The sequence below is a fragment of the Aotus nancymaae genome, unplaced genomic scaffold, assembly GCF_030222135.1.
Source record: "Aotus nancymaae isolate 86718 unplaced genomic scaffold, 86718_ANA_hifiasm-v0.15.2.pri h1tg000007l, whole genome shotgun sequence".
Taxonomy (NCBI): domain Eukaryota; kingdom Metazoa; phylum Chordata; class Mammalia; order Primates; family Aotidae; genus Aotus; species Aotus nancymaae.
In genome coordinates this window covers 42,671,102-42,688,263 of record NW_026988418.1, presented here as the reverse complement: position 1 = coordinate 42,688,263, position 17,162 = coordinate 42,671,102, and positions in this window count along the sequence as shown.

Below are 17,162 nucleotides of genomic sequence, written 5' to 3'. Positions count from 1 at the left end.
GCGACTAGCCAGTTTGAGCGTTTGTTGGCTCCAGTTCCCACACTCGCTGGCTCACATGCTCCCTCCCATAAGAAGTGGCCAGCAGAGGGATGAGTGAAACGAGCCACTCCTCTTCCCGCCCCTGAAGGGGTCAAGGGACCTATCCCCTCTCAATATGAAAGAAAGAAATTTAAGAAATCAGAATTAGGATTTAATTCTATGTCATTTCCATCCTTCTTCAAGTACCCATAAAAATGTTTTATCTATGTCCCTACAAAGGATGCAAACCCATCATTTTTGATGGCTGCATAACATTCCATGGTGTATATGTGCCACATTTTCCCTGTCCAGTCTATCATCAATGGGCATTTGGGTTGATTCCAGGTCTTTGCTATTGTAAACTGTGCTGCAATGAACATTCGTGTGCATGTGTCCTTATAGTAGAACCTGGAAACCATCGTTCTCAGCAAACTGACACAAGAACACAAAATCAAACACCGCATGTTCTCACTCATAGACGGGTGTTGAACAATGAGAACACATGGATACAGGGAGGGGAGTACTATACACTGGGGTCTGTTGGGGGGAAATAGGGGAGAGACAGCGGGGGGTGGGGAGTTGGGGAGAGATAGCATGGAGAGAAATGCCACATATAGGTGAAGGGGAGAAAGGCAGCAAATCACACTGCCACGTATGCACCTATGCAACAATCTTGCATGTTCTTCACATGTACCCCAAAACCTAAAATGCAATAAAAATAAATAAATAAATAATGTTTTATCTGTGAATAGTTTTTTAAATGGTTTTATGTGTGAAGATAATTTTAAGTTCTTCATTGTAATAAGTCAAAACTTTCTAAGGTAGCACATCATCAGTTCTACTTCTACACAATTCACATGTAGGCTCACAAAATTCCAATTAAATGTGGCCGTCTTTTATCTGCTTCTAATGGTTATCTGGCAACTACATTCTTGGTTCCATTACTGGTTAGGTTGAGCCAAAGAATGGAATTGATGGATCTCTAGTTGTTAAAATGTCCACATACAATCAGTTTTTTATTTCCCAAACAATTTTATCTTCTTTTATTTATTTATTTGAGACAAGGTCTTGCTTTGTCATCCAGGCTGGAGTGCAGTGGCACAATTATCTTCTAATTATAGAACATTTTGATACAAACTTCAATACAGCAGAATCGTTTACAGAGTCAAATAGGTTTTGAATTTGTTTTTTGAGATGGTGTCTTGCTCTGTTGCCCAGTGCAACAGGCAACCTCCTTGCTCACTGCAACCTCCGCCTCCCAGGTTCAAGTAATTCTCCTGCCTCAGCCTCCCGAGTAGCTGGGATTACAGGTGCCTGCCACCACGCCAAGCTAATTTTTGTATTTTTAGTAGAGACGGGGTTTCACCATGTTGGTCAGGCTGGTCTCAAACTCCTGACCTTGTGATCCACTAGCCTTGGTCTCCCAAAGTGCTGGGATTACAGGTATGAGCCACCATGCCTGGCCTGAACTTGTTTTTTTCATTTGTTTTACTTACCTTCTTGTCCAGGCAAAATCCTTGACTATTTTGGTTGAGAATTTGATTGATATGGCTGATTCATTTTGGGAGACAAGCCTAGTTAGACTCTTAAGTTCTCACAGACGTAGTGTACTAGGGTGAACTCACTTGGCAGGCAACCCTAAGTGGTTGTAGGTAGGTTAGAAGAGAATTATCTGAGGCATCAAAAAATGAATGACATGGTAGAGGTTAGTATCAAAGAATAGATGAGACTTTAACTCTGTCCCATGAAGACAGAAACATCTGTTTGGGGAAAAGTCAGACTTATGTGCAAAGTGTTTAGTCAGCAATATGTCGTTATTCAAGGATTCATCAGGAAAAAGAAATCCCACTCTCTATTTCAAGTAGAAAGGGGTTTAAAAAAAAAATAAGATTCTTACCATGCACTGGGAGGAACTGAAGAACTGAAAATATTGATGAACTTTGAGTAGAGGTCCAGCTGTGGTCCTAGGAGATTCAAAGTTGCTGTTGTCATATACAGAAAATTTCTGCATATGTAATAGTATCTAAATCATTCATGATCTTCAGAGGAAATGAAATTTGAGTCATAAACTAAAACTAGACAAAACAAAAACAAAACCCTCAAATATCTGCCACTTCTTCCATAGGAAGATGAATTATTCTATTTATCCCCTCCATCTTCTAAATATCACATTTGATGTTTAGTTGAACCTAAAGCATATCAAGAGTCCTGTGGAAAATCAGGATTTGTGAATGATCAAGCAAACAAAAGCCAATGGTAGACAACACATAGACACACACCAGAGGCGAACTGGGGAAAACTCACAAGAACAGAGAAGTAGCAGTAAGCAGGCTTGCTGGGCCCCTCTTGTCTTGGAATTCTAGGGATAGCACACAGAAATCAAGCAGGGACAAACACCAGATTTTAAGGAAGAGGCTAAAGAACTTGAATCTTAAGGAGTTTATTAGAGACTTCTGATTACAAAGGCAGTGGCAAGATTAATGACAACAACAGTCATATGATGTCAGAATCCTGGCTGTAGCTTCTTCCTTCTAGCACTGCTTACGTGGAAAGGAAATAGCAACCCCTTTCCTGACATGATCAAGAGGCTGTGCCCATGCCTTGTGATTGCAGTTACAAAACTTGTTGAGCTAATAGCCTTACTCATTATCTTCAAGTGACTAGGTGATTACCAATGCCCTTCCTGCTGTAACTAGAAGTACTGGAATCCAAATATTATAGTTGACCAAGATTAAATGCTTTAATTATTGGAGAGTAGCTAGTTTCCATAAAACTAATTCTTTATATTTTAGAAAAGTTAACCTTTACTGTTCTCTTTCACTTCCAATTCCGTATTCTTTTTGTTCTAAGCCAGAATCTCATGACCTGGTATAGTAACAAATTGAAACATTTATTATTTGTGGTAGTATTGAGGGACTGTCTTAAGGAAAACCCAGTCCACAAGGGGCGTGGTTTCAAAGGCAAGAACTTCCCAGCGCCATCCCTCCATCTATGTCCCCATCTGGGAAGGTAAAGTTGTTTGTCTGACTTTCCCACATGAGAGATAGGCAGAAATTCCAAGTGAGCCTTTGTTAAAAAGCCCACAAAAACCTGTGGGAGGAAGGGCCTCTATTGCAGACCTAGCAGCCAATCCAGTATCAAAGTAAAAGATCAATCACTCCAGCAGAAGTTTGAAAGAACTCCTCTCATTGGACAAGAACATGAATGGGGAGGGAATAACTCCAAGGTTCAAAACCCACCACTGCCCCCTACCTGTGCGGATTCCTCCCTTGGATCCCCTCCCACTGCAGTGTGGGCGCTCTCTCTCCTCTCTTTTCTCACTCTCTGCTAAACTCTGTGGGTCCATAATATTTATCCAAACGTAAGCTCCCGTGGCTCCTTCCTCCATTCCTGAGGCAAGAAAGGCCAAGGACCTGGGCACATTGGGGGAAACTGAAAACATCTTCAGACGCCTCTGCTCCCTACCCCCTTTACGGTATTATTACATAATTATTACACAAGGAGTATTGAGTAAGTGTCTTATTTCCAAATCTTCACTTTTTTCTGTTATAGATTATGCAGTAACATCCTTTGCCATGTAACTTTGTATAGCCCAAAAAGTCAGGGCATATTTCTTGCTATACAGGTAGGTATTGAGCTTAGCTGTATGACTCGTTTTAACCTTCAGAATGTTAAACTGTGTGATATGAGGAGGGGCCTTAACTGTGATTTGCTCTCCTGTGATCTGATATGAGAAGGGCACGTCCCAGGCAGTGTCAGTCTGCCTCTTTAACCTGGCTTTAAAAACTTCTGGAGCAGACCTGAACCCTTTCAGAAACCTGCAATCTAGCTTTGCTCAGCTGAATTTTGCCAAATTCAGCCTAACCTTAGCTGAGTTACACAGCAGCAAGCCTGTGAGTGTGACAATATGTTTTTGTTTGTCACTGAAATTTCAAGTGTTTGTTTTAGTGGTGGTTGTGGTTTTTATCATCATATAGTAAGAACCGGTACAGTTTATTTCACTGACTACTGTAGTCTTTATTTTTTGCCTGCACTCCTCCCCTGGATATAGTAATATTAACAAGCACCCCTAGAGCATCCCTGGAATATCTGTCTTAGTTCTTCCTGTTGCCGTCATATAGCAGAAGCCTTATTTGTCCTTGATAATCAGTATTAAATACTCAAAAAAATAGAGTAGTCATTTTTCTTCTTTGCCTGTTGGCTCAGTGGCATTAGAAGCCCAAAAGGTAATGGTCTCAATTCGTACTTCCGTAGGAGCATTGCTGTATCTTCTGAAGGAAGCACCAATTTTGTCTTAAAATGTCTGTGGCAGAGAGAATTAGGGATCAACAAATATTAGTGGCTTCCCTACACTTCTTGAAATTGATGTAGAGTCATGTGATTTGGTTCTGACTAATGGAAATGTGAATGAAGATGTGCCACAGCAGGTCTGTGGGGATCACTCCAGCGTAGAGACCCCTAAAACTGTCTCCGCCATAATGGAGTTTGAGCCCAGACACGTTTCTCCCCCAACTGGAGGCAGTCGAGCTAAGGGAAAGAAGGAATTGAAGGATGTTTGATTTTGCAGAAGGCTATTTCTGGTTCACTGACCTAACACTATGGCTGGGTGAAGGCTATGTGGTTTTACTAGACATTGTGTTTCTTGAAGTTCCTGTTCTGGGCTAGTTTTATGACTCTGTTACCAAGTATTCACTGAGCCTTGTGACTATTCACATGTCATTTGAAATTGTTACCTTTAAGATTTATAGCTTGGTTTGACCATTATAAAATGTGATCTTGTTTCTGTGTTTTTGATTATCAGATAAGTAGAAAAAGGTCACCTGTTTGTTTTATGACTTTTGGATCAATCTTTATGACAGTTGATTGTATGCTTCTCTTTTTACTAGTTTTATCTTGAACCCCAGGCTTGCGATGTTGTACTTTCCCTTCTCCTTTGTTGTAGTAACCTCAATAGGAGACTTGACGTCAGCCACTGCAGGCTGAAGGGTATATAATGAGACCCTGTGCACAAAATAAACTGCTGAATTGGGCATTGCCTATTCAGTCCTCCAGACCCTAGCTGTCTGTCTCTCTTTTCTTCCGCGCACTTTCTCTTCCAGGTATTGGGATCCTCTTGCAGATCAAGAGACCTCGGCAGACGTGCCGTTCCCGACACAGGTCTGTAGCACTGTAGAGGTGACATGTTTTCTTTATCCCTCTTCTTCCTGGTCAGCCAGATCTTGGAAGCCATGTTTTAAGATGGAATTGCTACAAGATGATTGTAACCAAACTCCCTACACACACAGTAGAGGAGAGACTCCACTAAACTTTACATGAGCAAAAACAAACCTTTGTAGAGTTAAGCCACTAACGTTTTGGAGATTATTTGTTATATGCATAAAATTAATTCACATGATGACTAAAACTCTAATCCAGAAAAGTCCAAATTAAAGCAAACTCCAAATGAAGCAAAACACTACTGAGTTGTGTGTTTGAGCTATACTTATTTCAATTATTTTGACTCCCAGACAAATATAGTTTAAAGAGAAAGAGCACCATATGTTGGTTACTCCATCAGTCATATTCGGAATAGTACCTGACTCTCCATGTTTTTGTCTCAACTGAGACTGTAACTGAGTCTTAATAGCTTATTTCAATATTTTCTAAGGCCACCTGCTTCTGGGTAATGTGATAATTGTTAAGACCCACCAATACCTTGTATGAGGTGAGATAATTGCTCTTTTGCTCTAAAATTAGCTCCTTGAGCAGAAATAAAATTTTTTTTGTGTGAAAAACTATAATGATGAAGTAGGTTTAGACATGCGTTATAACAGGAGCCTTTCAGGAAGACAAAGCAAATGCATATCCAGAATAAGTGTTTATCAGTGAGGAAAAGAAGTTCTCTCTGTAACGGAAGGGATCTGATTAACTTGCCTGCCATGTGGCTGTCTAGTTCTGATGCTTAGTAAAAAAGTAGAAGATAATCCAGTACAAATAATGATTAGCCAATGTTATTACCCATTGGCTCTTAGTAGAGATTAATAGTTAGCAAAATCATCATAAAAGTAATTCCAACTTGATTATTCAGTATTATACTGCATAATCAGGCTTGTTGAGTCGATGTCCTTAGTGTATTATCTTGTCAACTGAATATAGCAGATATGGGCTAGTGATTCATCAAATCTGTGTCACTGCCTTACTAGGTATATAGTTACATTATAGTGGCAACTTGTATTTTCTAAAGATGGTTACAACATTTTCTCCTATATCTGCCATGCTCTCATTCAATGTGATGTTGCCATTCTCCTATCTAAGACTCAATGTCTATTTCTCTACTCCTTTGAAATAAAGTGAGCTCTATGACCAATAGACTATGGTAGAAGTGGCACTGTATCAGTCCCAGTATAATTCTGAATTTAACAAGCAGCCTCTTCCTGTTCCTTGGAATGCTTGCTCGTGGGAGCTTTCACTAGGAACACAGATATCATCTCATAAGAATCCCAGCCAGATGCGGTGGTTCACGCCTGTAATCCCAGCACTTGGGAGGCCGAGGCGTGTGGATCACAAAGTCAGGAGTTTGAGACCAGCTTGACCAACATGGTGAAACCTCGTCTACTAAAAATACAAAAATTAGCTGGATGTGGTGGCACACACCTGTAATCCCAGATACTCAGAAGGCTGAGGCAGGAGAATTGCCTGAACCTGGGAGGTGGAGGTTGCAGTGAACTAAGATCATGCCACTGCACTCCAGCCTGGGCGAAAGAGTGAAACTTCATCTCAAAAGACAAACAAAAAAAAGAATCCCACATTACTTACAAAGGCTACTCCAGAAGACCAATAGCCCCCGCTGAGCTACCAGTCAACAAACAGTGTCAATCTTGTCATTTGAGTGAGCCTTCTTGATTTGAAAGCCTTCAGTTAGCCTTCCTATGATTACTGACCCAGCCAATCTCAAAGGGCAACCACAAGGGACCAAAACCATCCAGCTGAGTCCAGTCAACTTCAGAACCATGAGAGAGAACAATTAATTCTTCTTTGAAAGATTAAGATTTGAGGTTTTTAGTTGTGTAGTAATAAATAATCAAAACAACTATAGAGCCAACCTCTTTTCTAATGCAATTATGACTCAGGCCATATGACTATTCTGGTCCACAGAATGCTCACTGAACATGTTAAACACTATTCCCATCTTAGCACATTAAAAAAATCGCATGTAATACAATACCCGTTCTCTTTCCGTTTTTGGAGATTGATGCCCAGGATGACTCTAGAAGTCACATGGTGAAGAAGTCAGAGAGTAAGTGAGCCTAGGTCCTTGAATGACTATACAGAACTAAGCCTCCACTATCAACACCTCTGAGGTTTGGACTAACTTGAACAGGCAATATATTTGCCTGTTAGAAAGCTAATACTTGAGGGGATGTGTTACAGCAGATGGACTTATGTTAACTTAATGTGCTATTTCTTGCATGTTCCTTAAACTCCCGATTTTTTAACTTCTTTGCCTTTAAAATAGGAATAAAAGGCCCTGAAACTCATGCTTCACTGAGTTCCTATTCAGAACCGATTCCAGATTGGTTCTTAAAATGTTTTCTAAACTGAATGGTAGAATAAAACCACAAACATTGATCATTTTGTTTCTAGTTTCAAAAGTTTTTTTCAAAAACAAAATATTTTGTTTCAAAGTATTTTTAAACGGACAAAAGGTATAGATTTTCAAATCAAATGTATTTACTCCATCAGTCATTATTATGTGACCTGGGGAAGTTATTTGGGCTTTTTTTGTGAGGATATAATAAGAATATTTGGCCATAATTATAACATAGTAGTCATTCAATATACATTTATTTACTTAATTATGTCAGTTTCTCTGAGAACTCACAAAAAGTAAGAAATAGTTACTTTTATCTTTGAGCTCCAAAGGTGTCTAGCAGTGTTTTACATGCCATAGACTAAACCATTTTCTGATTTAAATAAATAAATAGTGTCAATTCCTAAGATGAAATGCGATGAGCACTCATGAGCTTAGTAGTAGAGATCCCAGTTAACTATCAGTTTGAGAACTCAAAACTGGTCTGAGAAATTCCCACTTGACTTCAGTTTCTCCTTTTTTGGGGGGCTTATTTTTTTTCTTTTTTGTTGGTAGTAATTAGAGAACAAATAAGAGAGTTTGTTTCCTGTTTAACACTTCTGTAAATTGATAGAGAAAATGATCCAATATTTTTCACTTATTTTAGCAAAAAATAGTTTATTCTTTTTCATCAACATAACATATAACACATAATTATGCATACATAGAAAAGTCAGGTAGTTTTGAGAGAGTGGTTTTTATGAAAGTTACATGGCTGAAGAAATCAACACTGCTTTGTCAGAAAAAAATCTATAAAGAAGGAGAGAGTTCTAATTTAGGAAACGGAGTCTAGATATAAACTGAAAAGAAAGGTGATGTAGAATAATGGCAGTTAGCTTAGAGGATGTATGCAATTAAAGGAGAAGGTTTTAAGATAAGGTACAATTTGGGTGATTTCAAAGATGACAAATGATGAGCTATTATCATTCATTATAATGACCATAAGTTCATATTGATACTGCCTTAACAAACAATATGACAAAATTTTCAAACTTAAAAACATTTGACAACAGTTTAAATGATCATTTAAGGACTATTGACAACGAAAAGTACTATAGACCTTGTATACTACTGAATTCTGCAAGTTTTTTGTTTCCTTTTGAAGTAATGGAGCATTGCCAATGGTTTGTGACTCCACCTGAATAAAACATTTTAGCAGTTTGTGTCATTTTACATGTAATTAGAGAAAGGAACACTTGTTCTTGAGATATAGAACTGTGTAGAAACCATTTTATATGGTGCGGTCTCCTAAAATATTTTTAACTGGAAAGATACTTCACAAATTTAATGTGTCTTCATCTCTGTTTCATAATTAACTTCAAAATGGGAGTCCATATGGCAGATGAGCAACATTTAATAAAAATAGCCAACTAGCTTGCCAGAAACGGTGATGTTATAGTGGAAAAATTTGAACGTTACATAATTCATTATTTTTATGGAAGACATAGCGTTAGTCATAAGAACTGCTTTGAATTTAGAGTCTAACCAAGATATACCACTGTTTCAATAATAAATAACACAGATAACATCTACCTTCCATGAACTATAGAGAAGAGAGAGTGGCTATGAAAAACATCTCATTAGAAAAATAATTAAATTTCAGCAACATCCAGCATCTTAATGGAGAATCCTAACAGATATTTTTTGTTCTTGATAAATTTATAAAATCAAGTTTACACATTTTCTATTTCATAAAGTCTTTAGCAAATGCTTAAAATATTTTCTTCTGAATCTCACATAGTGCAAGTGATACAGACCATCAACATGTGATAAGATTTTACAAAATACAAATAAATTTAAAGTCCATGCCTCAGGGGACACGAGGACCCCAGTTATTACAGTTCAGGACTAGAGTTTGCATGATGTCAGCACTTTAGCAACTCTTGCTTCTGTTGACACCAAGAATGAAATTAGAAAGCTTTGTTTCAGATTTCAATTTAGAATTCAATAAGCAAACCATGCTTTTTAAGGCTAGCTTTCTGAGAAAATTGAAAAAGTGAAGTATTCTCCTTTTATAATAAATTTGAGAGAGTATGTTCCCTCAGACTGTAAAAAGAAAGGATTTTTTTCACCTAGCTTACAGTCTCAGAAAGTCAAAATTTATTTTTTTCCCTTCTGGATTTTTTTTTTTTTTTTGCAAAACATTTTAGCATTTAATATTAATTATATAAGGGAGACATTTTTAAATGGTTTCATTAATCTCTGTTGACATTGTTTGGACACGGTTTAAAAATTCAGATATTACAGACAGATATAAAATCAATAGAAAACTGTCTTCCTCATCCTATCTCTTTCCATAAAAAGGTAATTCTTTTTCCAAAAAAGATGCAAATTTCTGTGTGAATCTTTAAGAGAAATATTTTTATACATAAAGAAATCAAACTATTAATACATGCACTATTCCACATCCTGCTTTGTTTTTAAAGTGTATATTATTTCCATTTTTATATATGTCCACAAGATTCTTTTCAATGGTTACCTAATGTTCTTTTGGGTAGATATGTCAACATTTAACTAACAAGTACTCTATTGATTCAATGACTACCTATTCATGTCTCACCAGCTTCTAACCAGGATGTTAACTCCTCAGTTAGTGACATTTATTGTGTTCAAGGACCTTATCTTCCTTTCTTATATCATTCTCATCAGCCTCAAGAATAGTCATTGTCCCATAGGTATAATTCAACAAATATTGTATGTTGGTGGTAAATATATTGATATAATTTGTGTGCATTCTAGTGGAGTAATTTTCTAGCAATGAGATCTAGGTCTTTTGATATATGCATCTTTAATTTTGAGACATATTGCCAAATTTTCTTTTAAATAGTTGGCAGCACTTGTATTTGAAACTGTGTATTTCTCCAACCCTTCACAAACTATGAATATTACCAAACATTTGCATGTTTCACTATCTGATAAATTTTTTAAATCATATATTTATTTGCATTTCTTATAACCGAAATGGAAATTTTTCTAATGTTTGCTGAATATTTGTAATTTTTAAAATTCAACTTGTCTGTTTCTCTGGAAGGCAACATTTTTTTATTGCTTTATGAACACATGGTAAATTAAAGAAATTCACTCTTTCTCAATCTTTTTATTAGTGAGCTATTTTTGTTCTGTGCTTCTCATTCTAATACTTTGTGCAAGTATCACCCACATAGAAGTACGTTATATAAATTTTTTTTCTCCCACAGATTTTAAGATTTCTTTTTATGAAACATGTGGTTATCGAGTGCCTGCTATGTGCTGGACACTTGGAATACATCACTGAATAAACAAGAGATGGATGTTCTTGTGGAAAAATATTCGTGTTTTGATACAAAGTATAACAGGAAATACAACTTAATGTTTTCCCCCAATCGGGTAGTCTGTCTTTCAAAATAAATCTACAAAATTCTTTCCATTGACTAGAAGTGCTCTCTTTATCTTAAACTGACTGGAATTTGATCTTTTATAACTCTCTAATCTGTGTTTCAGTTTGTTCATCAGTGGTATGACATCTAGTAAATTCAAAATACATTTCAATATGTGGAGGTGTTGGTCTTCCTTAATCATGAATCTTATTTTTAAAAATAATATTGTCTATATTTATATTTGTTTTCTAAGTAACCTGGATATAATTTTTTTGATTCCCCTTCAAACATAAAAAAGTCAATTTGCTATTTTTACTTCTATCACATTTAATTTATAAGATTGATTTAGAGAGAATAAACTCTTGTTTTAATTGCAACTTCCTGACCAAAACCAAGTTATAGCTTTATGGCTATTCAAGTATTGCATATTTCTCTCAGTAAGGTGTTTTAAAGTTTTATTCAAATATGTATATGTAAGCAGGGTGAATTCTTCATTTGAACTTTCACTTCTGTATTTTTTTGTGAATGATATGCCCCCTTATATTTCCTACCTGATTATTATGTATTTATGTAGGAGTATCATTGATTTTTATATTTCACATTATAACCAGTTGCATTACTTCCTTCGGGCTGCTGTAACAAATTACCAAAAACCAAGAACTTAAAACAGCTAAAATTTGTTCTGTCAAATAATTTAGGAAGTTAGAAGATCAACATTAATGTTGCAGCTGGGTTGATTCTTTCTGGAGACTCTAAGAGAGCATCTGTTCCCTGAATTCCTGCTAGCTTATAGCGGTTGCCTGTAATACATGGCATTGCTTGGCTTGTAGCTGCATTAATTCAATCTCTGCTTCCCTCATCACATAGCTTTGTTCTGTGTGTGTCTGTGCCTTCCCATGGTCTTTTTATAAGGACACTAGCTGTTGGAGTTGGGGCTTATCTTAATCCATTATGGCTCATCTTGACAAATTTGCAGACAAATAGGGTCTGCAAAGACCCTATTTGCAAATAAAGTCACATTCTGAAGTATCATATGCTCACAAACTTTGGGAAAAACTATACAGCTAAATGCACCAGGAATTTTACTGACACTTCTCTTTATTTCTTATAGTTTGTAGTTTTTTAGTTTCTTTCTTTTATTTTCTGGACATACAATCACATAAGCAAAAAAAAATTAATGGCAAACATTCAGAAGATTGTAAAACAGGAGATACATATAGTAATCATCCATGTCTAGATGTCCTGTGATTTACCTTTAATATGTATCTTTTGTGGATGTTTTGGGGAAAAAAAATGAAGCTGGATTTTCTATGTCATGCTTTGTATCAAACATATCCCAAGTATTTTTCCATAAGGATAGGCATCTCTGTTTTATTCCATGACGTATTCTAAAAGCCAAGAAGGGTGCCTGGCACATAGCAGACCTTCAGTGTTTTTCATAAAGTTTTAATCTAGGTTTTAAAATGTCTTCATTTTACTATTAATATCTGAACATGTTCAGTAATTTCTTCCAGCTCTATTTCTCAAAACTAGATATCTGTCCTTGCCTTTCCTAACCACGTCTCTTTCTCCATCCCTTCTTATTATAATTGATGTCTTAAACTATCAGTTTTTTCAACCATAAAATGCTTAACATAATGAGAAATGTGTTTGAGGGTGTACATAAATCTATTCAGAAATTTTATGTTTGTACTTAGTGTGTACATAAGTATATTGTTTATATCCTTATAAGTAATGTCTATATGTACATATAGGGAATGTGTGAACTTATACTAAGTTTGTATAACTATCTGTGCATAATATTAGACCACCCTTGAGCTCCTAGGATGAACTTCATTTGATGGTAGCATATTATTCTTATAATGTTACTGGATTATATTTGTTAATATTTTATTTAGGATTCATAAGTTAGATTGCAATAAAGCATTACTATATTTGTAGTTTGCAAATGTGTATAAATATACTGTGTATGTATAATGCCTGTTAGGTGTTAATATATTGTGTCCACACACATAATTTCTAACATGCTTAGATATTTTAAGTTTAGAAAATAAAATAGGGCTTCTATATACATTGCATAAGCATTCAAGAGAGAGATGGTATAGAATGGTTGATAAAAATTGTTTAAGACATAAATTATAAAGAGAAGGGATGGAAAAAGAGACGTAGTTAGGAAAGGCAAGGACAGACATCCAGTTTTGAGAAATAGAGCTGAAAGAAATTACTGAACTTGTTCAGATATAAATAGGAAACCCAGCTTTTCTAAAACATGATGTATTTATGAGTAGTGGTGAGAAATCATATGAGAAAGGTAGGTTGGTGCTATAACATGGACATAACTGAATGCCAGGCTGTGATCTTAGCCTGAGTTGTAAAAGGAGGCTATTGGGTAGACCCATGCAGTGATTGATTAAAACCTACTAAATGTACTATAGTATACCACAGGCAGCTCACTCTCAAAAAGACAAGACAAATACTGCATGAACTCACTTACGTGTGGAATCTTATAAAGTTGAACTTATAGATACAGAGAGTAGAATGGTGGCTACCAGAAACTGGCGAGTAGGGAGAGGGAACGGACAGATAGATGTTGAAAGAATACAAAATTTCAGTTAGGTCAAAGAAATAAGTTTGAGATTTATGGCACAGCATGGTGGCTATAATTAGTGTTTTGTATATTTCAAAACAAATTATACGACAGTAGATTTTAAATGCTTGTACCACAAAAAATGATAAATATGTGAGGTGGTGGATATGATAATTAGCTTGATTTATTATTCCATAATATGTACATATATCAAAACATCACATTACATCCCACAAATAGATACAATTATTATTTGCCAATTAAAAATAATTTTCTTAATAAGACAGAAAAGCTACGAGGAGGATATAAGTCAGTTAACATCTGTGAAGACCAAATCTAGAAAAATGTTACAAACTGACAAAGTTCGACAATTTGGATTTGAATTTAGTTCATGAGGAGGATGCCACTCTCATTGCAGTCACAGGGAATGCTAACATTAATAATTATCTGCCAAGATACTTAAACACAGAATTACCATTCTATGAAGTATAAACCATTCTATGAAGTATGAAGATGGGCTTTTTGTGGATGCCACTTATGCACACATCTTGTATTTCCCTTAAGATTGAAAGTCCAGGCAATGTTATAAAATTTCAGAGATTACCATCTTAATGCCATTATTCTTAGCACATTGCTTAGAATATTATATGTGCTCAATAAAGCTTTGTTTCAGAATGAATACAATAAAAGAATTATTTTTTTTTTTCTCGTGGGCTTTTTTTTCTCTCTAACAGGACTCAAATTACTAATATCCAGTCAAAAATTTTCGGAAGCATAGAGAGTGGCTATAGACTGTGGCACACAGGATATGATTTTTGTTACATACTGATTTCTGTAAAAATATAGAGGATAGTTTTCAAGTTGCTGTACTGTATTTATAACCCCCCCCCCCCCCGAAAAAAAAAGAAAGACTACTCACACTGATTACAGGACAGGAATCTACAAGTCACTGAAGTTCTAAAGTTAATTAAGAATAAGCAACTCAGCCGGGGGCAGTGGTTCACGCCTGCAATCCCAGCACTTTGGGAGGCCAAGGCAGGTGGATCACTTGAGGTCAGGAGTTCGAGACCAGCCTGGTCAACATGGTGAAGCCCCGTCTCTACTAAAACATACAAAAATTAGCCAGGCACGATGGCTTGTGCCTGTAATCACAGCTACTTGAGAGGCTGAGGCAGGAGGCTTAAACCCAGGGGGCAGAGGTTGCAGTGAGCCAAGATTGTTCCACTGCACTCCAGCCAGGGCGACAGAGCAAGACTCCATCTCAAAAAATAATAATAAAAATAAAATAAAATAAAATAAAATATGTCCTAGAGGGAAAAGCAATGACAGAGTAATCACCAAATTAATAGGAACCTCTTTCAAGAGAAAGTACATCCCCAGTTAGTTCAAACCCTGGTTTCAAAGCAGCAGCATTGGGCTCTGCTGTAAAGGCAGGCAGTGACCAAGAGCTGGTGGGGAGAGAAGTGGAGCACCCTCAAATCATTCCCATTTTCACTTCCAATTTACTTTTTGTAATCATTAAGCTTAAGCTATGTATGGAAATGCAAAGCACTATAAGCGTTTCTAGAAAGCAGCTGAAACCTTACCCACCAATGCTTTTTTGAAGACGGTGTCGTCCCAAATTGATTGAACCCGGGAGGCAGAGGTTACAGTGAGCCAAGATTGCACCACTGCACTCTAGCCTGATCAACAGAGCGAGACTCTGTCTCGAAAAAAAAAAAGAAGCAAGTCTTTGCAATAATATATGGAAGATACTTAGTAGCTAACGAATTCATCACAAGGAAGTCAGCAAGTAGAAAGAGGTGGTTCTACCTTTATCCTAGCGTTTCTAATCAAGCTGTCTTGCAGATGCAGCAAAAACCTTAAGATGACATACAGGCCTGATGCAGCACTTGTCTGCTTCTCCAGGCTCATTTCACCTTCACTGTCCCAGGAGCCTTTGAATTCCAACTACAATTTTCTTTCAGTTTTTGAAACATTGTATACTACCCACTGCTTTAAAGCCCAGGTATACACCAGTTCTTCACCTACAGCAGGGTATAGCAGGCCATCTCTCAGAGGCCTCCTCTCACCTCTATGTTTTTTGATGACTTAATTCACCAGATTTATTTTCCATTAACAAATTCTTCATCGGAAAGACATCTCTGACTTCCTAAACTTAGATATGTCCCTTATTAGTCACTGCTATACTACCATACACATTTTAAACTAGACTATTGAGATATAACATATAGTTAATAACATTTATCCATTTTAATCACACAGTTCTATGGTTTTGAGAGATTTATAACCTGTATAAATAAAATCACTGGATCAGCATGAGGAGCATTCCTATCACCCAGAAAGTTTTCTTGTGCCCGTTTTTAGTGAATGCCATTGCTTCTGCCCCTGCCTCCAGTTGGGTTTTTTGGCACTGTAGATTGTAATTTTCTCGTCTAGAATTTCATACAAATATGTCGTATTTTGTGTCTGGCTTCTTTTACATTTTTTGCAATTCACTCATGTATTAGCAATCTGTTCTTTACTAATGCTGAAAACTATCTGATTTTATTGATATGCCACAACTTGTTTGCTTATTCACCCACTGAGGAATATGTTTTTTATATTATTAATAAAGTTGCTGGGAATTTCATGCATATATCTTTCCATAGACATAGGTTTTCTTTTATCTTCGATAAAGTAGGATTGATGGGTCATACGTTATGTGCATTTTTAATTTTATAGGAGACTGCCAAACAGTTTTCCAAAGTTGTTGGACTATTTTATATTCTTACCAGCAATATATGAGAGCTCCAGTTGATACTGTATACTTCTCTATCATAGGAATTAACACAAACTATAATTATAAATTTCATGATTGCCTGTAAATTTCATAAAAAGAAGAGGACTGATCTATTTTTAAATTTAGTCTGGTACAGTAATGAACACATAGTAGACACACAGTGAGTATTTATTAATATGGAATGGATTAAACTTATATATTGAATTGCAATTGATGTGAGAGTATGTTTCCAGATTTATAAGATAATAATAACGTAACCTCTTGGGTTTGATGTTTTACGCAAATAGTAATCAAAAAAGCCAGGTCTTGCCTAGACATCATTTCCAAGCTGAGATTGTGGCTTTAAGTGCCAATCTAAGGATATTTGATTGTGTATTCAGTGTGCAGAATATTGTCTGAAGAAGACTACCCTTATTTTCTTTCAATCATATGCTTTCAAACACAAAGATCACCAGAATTAACAAAGGTATTGATTTCAAATTTTTAAAGTTTTCATGAACACTTAAGAATAATGAATCCAATTCATAAATCTGCCAGCTAAAGATCTTCATAATACTTATGACTATGTCATTTTTAGGGGAAATTTCACCAGAAACAATAGTAAACTCACTATTTTAACTACATCTATTTTACACCAGAATATGAAATGTTTGTGCAGCAGCTAAACTGTAGTTTTGTAACAATCATTCCATTGAAAGCCTCTTTCGTTCAACTCTCTTTTTTTCTACAAATCAGTTTTTCTTAGGGGAAAAAAAGAGCAAATGTTTATTGAATAGAATTGTGTTTTACATGATGTTTTTTATACCCATG